The 14,799-nt window shown below is 33.3% G+C and overlaps 1 non-coding gene across 1 annotated transcript; it reads left to right on the top strand.

The window, feature by feature from the left end:
* The first annotated feature begins 9,553 nt into the window (after nucleotides 1-9,553).
* Nucleotides 9,554-9,691, top strand: LOC113335491. Its single transcript, XR_003353381.1, has one exon. It is a non-coding gene; the product is annotated as a small nucleolar RNA snoR134 (small nucleolar RNA).
* Nucleotides 9,692-14,799: the final 5,108 nt, after the last annotated feature.

Here is a 14,799-nt window from a genome sequence, read left to right as displayed (position 1 = left end):
CGGGAACCGTGGTATGCATACACATATGCGTACTTGTTGGTTTTGAGAATTCCGGGAATCTGGTATGCGTACTGGTACGCGTACTGGCGTAAGGTTCAAGTCTGGGAATTTTTGCTGAGTTTGGATGGTATGCGTACTAGTTCGCGTACTGGCGAAACCCAAACTTGGTCCAGCTACTTAGGTACGCGTACCCATATGCATATCTAAGTGGATGATGTTCTAAAATCGATTTTTTCATGAACTAATACATTTGTATAATAAGGAATGCAATCTTTGAAAAACGTGGCTATAATGTTCATGACTTTATTCGAGTGAATCAAAATCCATTTTGCTTCAATTGTTTCTTGTATACTTCTATGAGAATATAAACAATTGAAAAACTCTAGAACTAGTTTAATTTGAGTCATTTGAACTAGTTATGGTTAAGCTGAATAAGGTTGATAAGAAAGTGTTCATATGGCTAACTTCGGTGATCTATTGTTGAGCCAACATGGTGTACACGTTTAGGTACGGTTAATCATATCTAAATGAAGTCACTTTTCATTTGTGTGTAACAAGCTAAGTTCGATCTAACTGTTGAAAGATATTAGCTTGAGTCTAATAAGGTTTTTATCTAACGGTGAATATTGAATGCTTTGTTACCAAGGTAACATTGATTGCAAACCCTGATTTGAAGACTATATAAAGGAGAACTCTAGAAACTGGGAAACTTAATCCCCTCACTTCCTGTGTGATATTAGTTGCGACTAGATTCGATTCTCCTTTAACCTTAGGTTTTTCACGAAACCCTGTAGGTTAACGACTTAAAGACTTCATTGGGATTGTGAAGCCACACCCAACTATTTTCTCTGTAGTTACATGATATGATCTTGCATTTTCTATCGTATTGAGTACTATCTTCTTTAAGATTGGCTCGAGATTTATTCTCCGATAGGCAAGATAAAAAGTAATCACAAACATCTTCATCTCATCGTTTGTGATTCCACAATATATTGTTTCGCTAACATACAATTAAGATTATTATGAGGTGATTGATATTTCTAGGCTGTTCTTCGGGAATATAAGTCTGGTATATCAATTGGTTCATGTTCACCTTGATTTATCAAAATACGGAACAAAACTCATGGGTTTATCTGTGGGAGACATATTTATCTATACAATAGACTTTTCTGTGTGAGACAGATTTGTTTATCAAGTCTTCGACTTTGGGTCGTGGCAACTCTTAGTTGTGGGTGAGATCAACTAATGGAATTAAGTGCGAAGAGTCATGTTGTGATTCAGAGACGTAAGGAGCGCAACTGTACCTTGATCAATTGAGATTGGTTAGGGCTCAACTACATTCCATTCCAAAGTTAACTTGGAGTAGGCTAGTGTATGTAGCGGCTTAATACAATGTGGTGTTCAAATATGGACTAGGCCCGAGGTTTTTCTGCATTTGTGGTTTCCTCGTTAACAAAATTTCTGGTGTCTGTGTTTTTTTTTTCCGCATTATATTTTGTTATATAATAGAAATATCGCAGGTTGTGCGTAGTTCAATCAATTAGAGAATCCAACCTTTGGTTGTTGATTATATTAATTGACACTTGAACATTGGTCTTTGGTACCATTCAAGTTGTTTCACATAATAATCAGGCTCACGGATTTCTATCTGTTTGATTTGCTGATTACATTGTGAAACAGAGATACAACTCTTGGATATATTTCCATTGATTGAGTCTGACTGTCTAGTTGATTCTCTTGGAATTATATTGGAGTTTGTCCATACAGATTGCTAATCGAAATATTGGGTGTGGTTATTAGACCCCCGCTTTTTCAGCTAGCATCCCCTTCGTAGATACCTCGTGATCCTTCATCTTCTTATCTATTTCCACAATTTTGCAATAATGGACAAAGCGGACAACTCCCTAAATTATGATCTCCTCACACACCTATGATATTTTACCCTGAGCATCCTGAAAAATTCGTAAATATTATGTCACGTAATAAGTTAGGAAGAATATTATCAAAGAGCGATGTGAAAACTTCTCGAATGAGTGTGGCGGGTAATGAAGAAGAAGCTTCTTATTCATCATTTGGATGATTCATATTCAGATTTCTCTCTCTATCGTAATCTTTCACCTTTTATTTTGCTTATCTAATCCAAATTTCTCACAAATAAACGAATTCTCAACTTTCCTTATATAGTTACGAAATTAATAAATTAGGTAGCTGAATCAATATTGGCCATCAACTATCCTTTGAATTAAATCGTATTACTACTATTTTTGCCTTATCTTTATCGAATAACTAAATCATAAAGGGTAAAATAGTCTCAGCATCATGTTCTACTTTTAATACTTAGAATACATCATGATGAGTTTCTCCAGCCGTCTTTTCTCTATTTTCCATAATTTATTCTTCTTCCCTATGATCTCCTTGAATCAAATGTGTTTTTGTTTGAGTTTTTGTGATAAAAAATGACTTTAGTTAGGTTGGGCTTACCTGAATCCATATTCTTGCCCTTTAAAAATAACAGATATACACATATTCAACTCGAAAAACCAAAAACCAGATCATACCTTTATCATATAAGCCACTTATTCAACCATCATCCCATTCATAATAAATACCATGTGATTCGTCACCTTCGTATCTGTTTCTGAAATTTTGCAAGAATGGACAAAGCTGACAACTTCTTAAGTTCTGATCTCATCACACACACCAAACATTTTACTCTGAGCATTCTGAACATTTATAAATCTTATGTCGGGTAATAAGTCAGGAAGAATGTTATCAAACTGCAATGGGAAAACTGTTTAATGAGTGAGGTAGGTAAGGACAAATAATCGAATGAGGAAGAGGATTTGTCTTCATCATTTGGTTGATTCATCTTTAAACTTCTCTCTTTATCGTAATCTCTCAATTTCTTATGCTTATTGAATAAATTGTTAGGAATATATTTCAAACCTAAATAAATAATATAAAAAGAGCGATATTGGGAGAAACGATAAGACAATAGCAACCCCCATTTATTTTAGAGTAGTGACAAACGTTCTGACCGATTGGACAGGGAGTAATGGTATGAGTCGAACAAAAAGGAAAAAAAAAGAAGTGGCACAGATAAAGGTGCTCCTAACTCTCCTTTTACAATTGGAAAATAAATAAATTAGGTAGCCGCATCAATGACCATCAATTGTCCTTTGATTTAAAATTGAGTCATATTACTACTAGGTTTGCGTTATCTTCATTGAGAAAATAAATCATAAACGGTAAACTTGTCTCAGCGTCCTATTCTACTTCCACTAATTGGAATACATCATATTGAGTCTTTTCATCATCTTTTTTGTTTTCTCGGATTTTTCATTCTTCCCTCGGATTTTCTTGTTTCAAGTGTGTTTGAAATTTTTCGAAAAGAAAAATAATTTGATTAGGTTGGGGCTTACCAGAATTAGGGCCGAATATTCAATATTCGTCCGAGACCGTTCGAATCGTTAGGATATTATCCGAAATTTCGGATAACGGATATCGGATACGAACAAGTTATCGGATATTGTTACTTTAATAAAACGGATACGGAAAAGGCATTATCCTATAGGATAATTTCCAATATCCGTTAAAGAATGCATATGCAATTTTATTTTTATTTTTGTTAAAGACTTAAAAATAAAAATATTATGGAAGAATAAAAATACAACTAGTTTTGTTGGTTGTGAGAAAAGCGGATAATTTTTCAATTCTGGTAGAGAAGATTTGAGTTTTGCTTAAATCTAATTTAATGTAATAGTTTACAAATATAAAATTTCGCACTTGATAAAGGAATTTGGTTTTATTTAGAAGAATTTTCTTAGGGTTTCTTTGATTATTATTTTTTTGTAATTTTTGAGACGTAGGGAAAAACTAAAAAGGAATTTGAATTATTTTTATTATAACGAAATACTATCGGATATTACCAGATATCCGAAATTGTTATCGGAACGGATACAGAAAATACTTTTGAATATCCGTCGGATACTATCGGATATCGGATATTCGGTAATCCTTATCAGTAACGGATACGGTAGAAGCCATATCTGTTTCGATAAGTACCATTGACAGGTCTAACCAGAATCCATATTCTTTCCCTTTAAAAATAGCAGTTACACACATATTCAACCGCAAATAACTAAGGACTAGATCATATCATTATCGTAATGGCCTTGGATCAGCCATTATTCCCGTTATCCATTTCGTAGTAAACTCCATGTGATCCTTTATGTTCTTATTCATTTCCATAATTTTGCAAGAATGAACAAAACTGACAACTCCCTAAGTTCTGATCTTGTCACACACCTCAAACATTTTACCCTAAGCATCCTGAAAATTTGTAAATCTTATGTCAAGTAATAAATCAGGAAGAATGTTATCTAGGAGCGACGGAAAAACGTCTTGAATGACTGTGGAAGGTAGTAAAAAGGAAGCTTATTCTTTATCATTTGGCTGGTTCATCTTCGAATTTCTCTGTTTAGCGCGATCTCTCACTTTTTCTTTGCTTATCTATTTCTAAAGAAACATTTTTAGACCGAAAAAAATAATAATATAAAAGTAATATCGAGAGAAACGTTACCTTGATGTTGCTTGGATATATGTATATAACAATAACCCACGTCAGTTTTAGGGTAGTTAAAGAAATTCTGATCGGTTGGAGGGTGAGTAATGGTAAGATTTGAACAAAAAGAAAGAAAGAGTAAGTGCCACAGGTTAATGAAATCCTAACTCTCTGTTTACAGTTGCAAAATAAATAAATTAGATAGCCGGATAAATGAAAATCAATTTTCCTTTGATTTAAAACTGTATCCTACTACTACTAGTTTTACCTTATATTTTTCGAAGAACTAGATCTTAAGGGTAAACTTATCTCAGGGTTTATTATACTTCCACTCCTTGTTCCTTCATATCTCCTTGTATCAGTTTTTTTTTTTTTTGAATTTTTCGAATTGAAAAAGAAATACATATATTTAACCCAAAATAACTAAGAACTAAATCATACCTTTATCTTAATGGCCTATGATTCAGTCATGGTTTCATTCATCCCCTTCATATTAAACACCACTTGATACTTCATCTTTTATTTATTTTCACAGTTTCACATAGATGAACAAACCTGATAACTCCTTAAATTCTGATCTCGTCACACACATCAGACATTTTACCCTAAGAATTCACAAATCTTATGTCAGGTGATAAGTCAGGAAGATTGTTATCAAAGAGCGGTGGGAAATATTTTGAATGAGTAAGGCATCTAAGGAAGACGAATCTACTAAAGAAAAAGCTCTTTTCTTTATCATTTGGTTAATTCATCTTTAAACTTCTCTCTTTATCGTAATCTGTCAAATTTTTTTTTGCTTATTGAATAATTCGTGGGAAACATTTTTATACCTAAAGAAATAATATAAGAATATTAATATCGGTAAAAACGTTACCTTGATGTTGTTTTGATATATGTATATAACAACAACAACCCCCATTAGTTCTAGGGTAGTGAAAGGCATTCTGACCGATTGTACCGAGAGTAATGGCGTCTAGGCATTCCTCAAAGAGTTATCCCTTTCATCTAGGTTCATTTTCTTTGATTTTTCCAGAGAGAATTCTAACCAAAATCCACATACCTTTTTACTCGATCTTGATTCATGCCATCTTCCACATCATATATCTTGAATGATCAAAATAATTCTAATCAATTTGAAAAAAAAAGTTAGCACCTTTTTCTCCAAGTCCATGTCTAAGCTAACTCGGATCCCCCCATTTCGCAGACACCTTCTCTCTTTCTTAATAGCCATTTTTATTTTATTTTTATCTTAGGTGTTTTTTTGTTTTGTTTTTGCTTTTAGTATATTGTATGCACATATCTATTTTATTATACATTTTATGGTAGGAGGACCCTTCACCCTTGGAGGAAAAATAAAAAAAATACTCACTGCATGGACAAGCAATGAATAAAATGCGAAGCTTAGAAAGGGTCTTGTAAAAATGCATGACTAATCCTTGGACTCCAGTTGATGCACTCAGTTGTCAATTGGGGGCACCCCTAACTTATTTCACCTTCGGTTTGAAGGATGACTTTCATTATGGATGAAATTGCATTTGTTGTCTAAATCATCTCATTCTTAAAACTCGTATCTTATAGTTTTTTTCCCTTTACTTAGTCTCCAGATAATGTCGAAGTTTTTCAAACGATTTTGTAAAGAAAAGAGAACATTATTGTATTACATAAAATAAGGATCAGATAGGTGGATTGCAAGTCCACAGAGATTATTAAGCCAGAAAAAATTCAAAAAAAGACAAATGGATCAGCTGACTCAACAACGACGAACAAAAAAATCATCACACTCTGACATAAGGAAAATCAGGGAATTTTAGTCGCTGGATAAAAGGAGGTCTAGAATTGAGTTGCACAACCTGACCACTATCCAAAAATACTTTGTTTTTTTCAAAGCATTGAGAGTGAAATTGATTTTACGATAAGCATGCTTGAAATGAATTTCTGTAAGTAGGAGAGAATCATACGCCATCTAGTCCCAATGAAGTAAAAGCATGAAGGATAGCTTTGGAGTTAGAGTGAATGATGATTCTCTATTTCTGCAAGTTCACAACCCATTCTATTGTAAAAATGACATTCATTATTTCCGCTATGTAGTTAGTAGCACACACAAACACCCATATTCATCACCTTCAACCGGCCCCAAATAATCTCTGACGATAAAACCATAACCCGCAGGACCTAGTTACCTCTAGAGGTACCATCACAAAAAAAATCTGGAAGTAAGAAGAAACATAAGTAGAATTCCCCGTGGTACCCTTTAATTTAACGCTTTAATCATGAGTAAGATGTAAAATTCTCTTTTGAGATCTTTCAACACTCCAAGTATCATTTTCGAAGAAAAATTTATTTTTCACAAACCATATTACCGCCATGGTGCAGAAGCTAGCTGTTACCCATAATTATTTCACAACAAGGATCTTGTGTTTATCAAAAGAAATAATGTCACTAAATGATAAAGGGTTGAGAAAAGAGAAGATACCTACTAACCATTTCCATAACTGATGACCAAACTTATAGTGCCATAAGATATAATCCATGGTATCTCGAGTCACATGGAAAACATAACATCTAGAATCCAAATAGAAGCACCTCTTCTTAATATTCTCGTCAGTTACACAAACATTTGTAGTTCTCTTCCAAATATTGCTGGCAATAGAAAAATATACGCAAGGGTTCAGTGCCGCCCCTGAGGTAAGGTCGACGAAGGTTGACTTTGGGGAAACACGTTATAGGGGCAACAAAATCCGTTTTTTTGTCCAGGGATGCTTTTGTGTAAAGGAAAAAATGAAGGGTTAAATCGTGATCAGAAAGTCAAAAAGGACATTCCTAATAGATTTAGGGGAATATTTTAAATAAGAAGTGGCTTAAATGGCTTATTACTAAATGTATAACAAGTCTTATATATTTCATAAAATCAGAGGCCAATTTTTTTTTCTCAGAGTTCTAGGTTGTAAGATCCCTGGATCTTTTCGACTTCATAATGAAATAAGTTGTTGATTTTGGTTTGCTTTTTTTTTATTGAACCCAAGTTTTAACCAAGGAACCATGTATCAGTTGGATAATTAAATCTCTGCGAATCATGATTTTTTTGTATTTAATTTTTTAATTTCTAAGGCAGAAGCCTAAAATCCTAAAATTGTATTCTTAGGACGAAAACTTGGAATCCACGATTCAATCAAATGCTCTGAAAGAACAATCTAAATACCATGCATATGTATTAGAAAAAGACCTTAAATATTTACTTATGGGTAGTTTTGTGATCTTTATAATTAGTTGTCATATGAAGCTTTATATGAAATTAGTCCCTCAACATTCCTCTATTAGTACTGTTATACAATGTAAAGGGTTGTTGTCATTGCTTCTAGTACTTTCTACCATTATTTCTTTCATAAACATGCTTTATGTACTGTGAAACGGGGCAACAATTTTACTGCCGCTTCAGGGCAGCAAAATCTCAGGGCCGGCCCTGTAAGGGTTCCAAATACTTTTATACTAATGAAGCTTAGGATATCTAACTCTGATCCGTTCAATGGCACTAGCCACTGAGAACTTTCCAGACTGAACACCACACCAGATCATCTTATCTCATTTCAAAGAACATTCATATTAGATAAGAAAAATGAAAGGAAGCATATCTTCAGGAATCTTCCAACAACAATTTAAAACTTATTGACTTACTTTCATATTTTTATTTTGAGCTATGTAACTATTATCAGGGAATTAATGAGAAATATAATTCACATAAATCCATGAATCATACCATACTCAAATAGACTTACTAGAACGATTAATCTACCTTGTATTTTCTTGCAAGTCATGAATAACCCACTTTAAATTAGCCCATACTAACGATCGTTTGTAATATGGAATCCATATCTTTATATTAGAAAATATTTTTCGAACCAAAATAAATTTTACGGGGTATTCTAATAGTTGTTTTTCTAATGCCGATCAGGAAAATAATAATCTTTCTGTTTTTCTGACAGAAGGTACATTTACTTCATTAATATATTGAAAAAGCGGGTGTCTAACAACCTCACCCAATATTTCGTTTAGGCACTATGTATGGACAAACTCCAATATAATTCTAAGACACGATCCAGAAGCACATGGATCAGTCAATTGTTAAAGTTCTATATCCAACATATCTTAGTTATAGTTGATAGTTCCAAATAGACAACACAATCATAACTATCATTAGCATTTTATTGATGATTACAAATAGACAACACAATCATAAACTTTTTATTGATAGTTCCAAGTGGATCTTATACAAATATTGATATTAATCGTCAATTGATTATCCTATTCTTATAAAAAAAAAGCATGATAAACTATGCATATCCCAAACCAATATCAAATTTAAGGGACTAAAAGTACATAATAACTACAAGGGACTAGAAATACCATTTGGTCCAAGATTGTCCACTAGATTATTGTCCACTAGATCATTGTTCTCTAAATCAATGTCATACTCCACAATCCCAGCAAAAGGAGGAGAATTCAAGGCGGCAAGATTGACTGCATGCTGCATATTACTGAACCGATCCTGCGAGTACAGAGAAACAACTACAAAAAAAGAAAACAAAAGGCTAATCAAATCTCACATTTCCATATATCTGCATGGTGCATGTTATTGAAATGATCATATTGCTCCCCAATCTCAAGGAATAAAATCGTTGTTCCATGATAAGTCCACTTTCCAATTGTTCCTCAAAATTATATACTCCCAACTAATATTTCTACGATCTTTTAACGAGGATGAATGGCCTATAGAAACTTGCTTGTAAATAAGGTATTGTACCCACATTTTCTAAAAAACATGCATTCTCTTGCCTTTTTATAAAATGGTTTGCGATTTTTGGTATACTCACATTAGCTTTTAAGTATAAAAGTTGGTGTTAGTGTTTTTGTTTTGTTTGAAGTTTTATATTCCTCCTTTACAACTTCTGATGTTTTCTTGTGTTCTAGTTGGTATCATTTTCCATGTATTATCTACATATTGCACCCCAGGAATCTCTGACAATATGGTGATGAAAAAATCCCCAATGCTTATGCTAGATTTGTGACGTTTAGTCCAGGTTCGCTTAGTTTCTTCGACAACTTATTTGTGTTAAAATAACTGCCACATTTCCTTATTGTCTTACAAAGTAGTGTTAACATTTTCTTATCCAATTCATTGATAAGGTTTTGTTGACTTAATGTGTTCTGGTTTGATTTGATTGGATATCAAATGCATGAGTATCTATAGATCAGACTAAAGGGCCAATGATGCTAACTTTTATATCTTATTGGATTTCAATGAGATTAAATGTAAATCTTATTTAGTTTGTAGTTCTGTTTTTAATATGCTTTTGCATATTTCCTGTTACTCAGATTATGTATATAAATTTATTATAGGCTTGCAAAGTTAGTTACTTGTACCCATAACAAAAAGAGATCAAAGAATTTAAACAATAATTAGACGTTTGGCAGGTTAGTTACTTGTACCCATAGTTTCTCACTTGTTAACTAGGCTAGTTAATGATTGATGAGTGTAAATATAAGTTTCTCTCTGTTTGCATGTGCTTATGTACATCCTCTATGTGACACCTTGCTTTGGTAGGTACCTTCTTTCCCCAACAAGGTCAGTACTGATAAGTTGAAGCTGTGACTTAGTAGACTAGTAGTGCACACGCTCGAAGCTATATGGCTTAGTAGTGCACCAGCTTGGGTATTAGATAAGTTTCCTTCTCTATAGGATATTAGGATCCCAGCAGCACCTTCGGCATATGGTATGTACTGGAAAAAAACGGTTGCATGTGCATATGTTGATAGAGAAACACTGTCAAATGATAGCAACATTGATGCATTTATGGATGCAAGTGTTATGTAATGCGAGATAGATGGAGTATTTGTAGATGTTTCAAGAGGTGACATGATTAAGTGGGCAAAATCTTATGAAACTCTTGTAGGAGAGCGACCAAATTACAATGGCAAGGTGAAGTAAAGTATATTCATTTTTAAAGTTCAATATGTAACTTTGGGTTGTTACTATTTTATCTTACGATTTGTATTCATATACTCTATTTCTTGAAAAATAATAATTAATAAGGTTAATTTTAAATTCAGTTTGAAATTCATGATTTGTAGATTCCAAAATCAATTTCAGATACCAGGCATATGAATTTGAACAAATTTCAGATACACCAATTTGAATCTGAACGGATTTCATATTCGCAAAATATGAATACCAAAATCTGAATCAGTAGCAGGAAAGTGACGGTTTTCATATGTTATTCTATTTTACATATAATAATCGTGATTTCTTTATGACATACATCAACTGTTATTGTACACCACATACAATAACTGTGATACTTAATAACAGATTTTGTACGTGACTTTAAGTCACAAACTTTGTTCGTCATGCTTAATAACATTCTCTATTTTTCATTTATAAAGAGTCACACCAAATAAATAACCGTTCGAATAACAAATGAAAACCGTGATAAACCATGTTTATAACAGACTTCATTCGTAATTTATTTCCGTTTCTGGACTAGAGGTACATCTTGGGGAATTGGGAAAACACCATCGCCTTCCTTGATGAATCTTCTTTTAGTTGTTTCAACTGAACAACAAATTTTGGTGCGTTTAGTTTCGGACACGGTGGGGCAGGGATGATGTCTCGCTCTGAGAGCAGTCGACGATAATTTGGACAAATGGGCTTAACCTCCATGGACTTTGCAATGCAGATTTTGAAAAACACATGGCAACTTGGAGTGATAATTGGACAATTTTATTCTTAGGAGGCATATGGCTCTAGACCGCCTTTGTCTCGAGAATTTGATACATACTTTAGAAGCAATTATGTATATGCATGTTGGAGTATCAATTTAAAAAACGGAGTGACCAAGAAAAATAAAGATTTAGAAGGACAATTAGCAATACTTTCACCAAACGAACTATAATGCAATAAAGTTATTACCTAGTTATTCTGAGCACATCTTTGTATCATCACACATTTGACGAAAATGTAATATGTAAACCAGTGTTGCATCATATATAATTTTCTACAAAATCTCCACGTTCCGGATCGCTCATTAGATTTTTTTCGAAATCAATGAATGTCTTATCATAATCTTCTTGCATTATTACATGTTAGTCTTGTAATAATACCATAAACTTGTGTTTAAAACAAGAAAGAAAAATTAAAAAAGAGGAAAAAAGTAACCGTAATGCAAGAAAAGAATAAGAACAGAGTAGCCTTCATTGATAAGTTTCAAATGATGATAATAAATTAATTAACCGTACAAAAATTTCTGAATATTTTTCCCATATAAATTTGTTAATAAAATAAAAGATTATAAGGTCTATTAGTCATGCCAAATTAAAACTATGAAATACAATGTAAACACAAAACTTTATGTTCCTACCCACAATATTATATAACGGTAATGGTGAGTTTCTAGAAGAGAGAGGGATTTTTACTTGGGTTCTTAAGAAATTTTCATGTTTACATATACAAAGTTTTTAAATCGAATATAGAAACAAATGGTTGAAGTTATTCATCAGAGTATTTAGGTTAGCGGATACATGTGTTTACTATCCACATCAGCATTTTACTTTGGTCTTCAATACATGATTCTTTTAACCCACAGGCTAGCAAAAAACTGGTCCCTCGCAACGACAACCATCGTTATTGTTAGGGTAAGTTTGTACGAAAAGACAAAATCCTTGTTAGTTATGTGCCTCGGCATGATCCAAACCTTGGTGGTCGTTATCTCTTTTTCTTTTATCAAAGCCAAAAGTAAGTGTGGAATACCGGAAATTTTACACGCCAAAACTTCCCAATACGCCACTAACTGCGCTGTAAAACTCTGCTTTTCACCAGGAAAATGCACGTTGATTCTCCATTTCAATCATGCTTTTGCAAGCATGATGCTTTACACATAGTTTTTATATGTATCTCCACACTATAAATGCATGTATTTATCTTGCTCATGCAAAAGGTGCAACATTCAGGCATATGCCATTCATGTCGTGCATTATTCCTATGATGCAAATGGAGTATTCAATTCGTTTAACTTCCTTTCCTGAGATTTTCCAAATCCGCAATTGGTGTATGCCAATATAAAATAACTTGATAGGTAGTATGAACATCCAAGTAACAGACTGCATCTTCCTCACCAAGTATAGAAACAATCACCTATTTCCTCGTATTGCCGAGACATATGGTATGACTTACCAAAGGTGATGTACCACAAATGCGTAGAATTGTGGCTTCCTATGTTTATACCTTACCCGTAGGATGAAAAGATGAAGCAAATAACGTAGTTCATCACATTTGGAACTAGCCACCAAAATCAACTCGTGTTGTGAGGATAAAGGCCAAGGAAAGGCTAATACATATAGACCAAGGGACATTCATAGGAGATGCATAAAATCGTGCCTCATTAATCCTTCTTTCGTAAGGCATCAAAACGATACATTCGAAGTTCAAAAACCCATCACAAATGATGCCAACGCATCATCATGAAGCTTCTTGGGTATCCAACATGGCCTAATAATGCTTTCGCATCAATTCTTCTTTGTCGACTAATCTTTCTAGCTTAAAGGTGAATTTTACCTTGATGTACCTTCAACTAACACATTCTCCCTATAAATGTCTTATTAATGTTTCCACAAATATAAATTTGGGAGTTGTTGGTCATGTATCGACTCCCACCTCTTTTTCGTAACAAGCATGCTGATGCCTTTCTTGGGTAAACTCACTCCATGTTAATTTTGTTTTAAATAAGATTAATAGATTGATTACAAAGCACAAGATGAATCCAAAGGAAGCATATATGAGGTAGCAAAGAAAAATTCAAGAGGTTAATGCCATTTAAAAGCACAACAGTCTAAGAAGTATTTGGCTGATGTTGATTAGCTAATGCTGGGTTAGTAAGTGATTGGGGTTTATTCCATCGACTGGGGTTGCACAATAATTCAGAGGCAAGTACCAAATAGGATTGGTTCTAGTTTTGCAAGCGCCTTTATTCTTCATCACGATATTCATATTCCACACACATATTGTGAATTAAAATGCACGCTTTCATGATTGTATTAAATTCATGTTTTTTCCAAAGATAACACCGGGGCCTAATTAGTGCAAATTTAACCTAAGTCCCCCCAAAGTTCTCCCGAGTTCAAATTTGTGCACCTCCTACAAACCGGGTTGCACATTCCATCTTTCCCTATTAGTTGAGAAAGATTCAAAAATCACCTTATCTAGCCGACGTGCGCTTATTTGCTCGCTCAAAAACTTTTCTACTTTATTTTTGCTATATATCTTCAAAAAGAAAAATACACCACATAATATGCGCATGATTCTCGATGTTATTCACTTCTCCCTCAAAACTCGACTAAGAGCTCTATCCCTTTCCGTTCCATACCTCGATCTCCTTCACCTATAATTCCTTGGTCAAGGATTTTGATATATTAATATACCAGGTTTATGTTTTCATAGAAGGTTTGGGATTTAATTATGGTGAAAAAAATCTTTTTAAATTTTGATTGTTTTCATGTGATTGTTATTGAAATCAGAACAAATGATCTTCTTATTCAGTTGTGATCTTTGTATATTAATATATTAATGTTTTTGATTCATTTGTAATCTCTACCGTCATCATCTTTGGTTGATCCTTGAAAAAGAGTTCACCCATCCTTTAAAATCTATTAACCCAATAGTCGCAAAATTTAATGAATTCATAAAATTTATACCCTCCTAGTTATTAACTTGAAGGATATTGAATGAACAAATTAACCTACTTGTTAATAATTTCTTTTCTTTATTTTGGTCTATATTTTGGAGAAAGCACTTCCAACGCGTTAGTATTCAATAAAAAGCATATCTTGTGCTAACTAAAAATCATTGTTCAATTAACTGATAAATTAAAGAATTCATACACAAATCATAAGAAACCTTTATTAGTCTGAGCATGGGTCTCAAGTGGTTGAAAATATATACCTTTCCCCAACTGTTTTGATTCAAGAATTTGTTCTTTAATCCGTTGTTCCTTTAATTTTGTAGTCATTGATAAAATTAATAATTTGCTAGTTATTATGAATAATGACATGACTATCTCATTCTAACACCATGATTTCCTACTGGTAGGCTTTTAAAGATGTAAGGAAATAAGACAAAGGATAAGAAGGCCTACATGTTAAACTGCAAGTGCACAGTTGTCATTGTAGTGTGTATGTGCAAGAACAGG

This window comes from Papaver somniferum, unplaced genomic scaffold, assembly GCF_003573695.1.
Source record: "Papaver somniferum cultivar HN1 unplaced genomic scaffold, ASM357369v1 unplaced-scaffold_148, whole genome shotgun sequence".
Taxonomy (NCBI): domain Eukaryota; kingdom Viridiplantae; phylum Streptophyta; class Magnoliopsida; order Ranunculales; family Papaveraceae; genus Papaver; species Papaver somniferum.
Note: the sequence above shows the minus strand (reverse complement) of the source record. Positions and strands in the feature narration are given on the sequence as shown.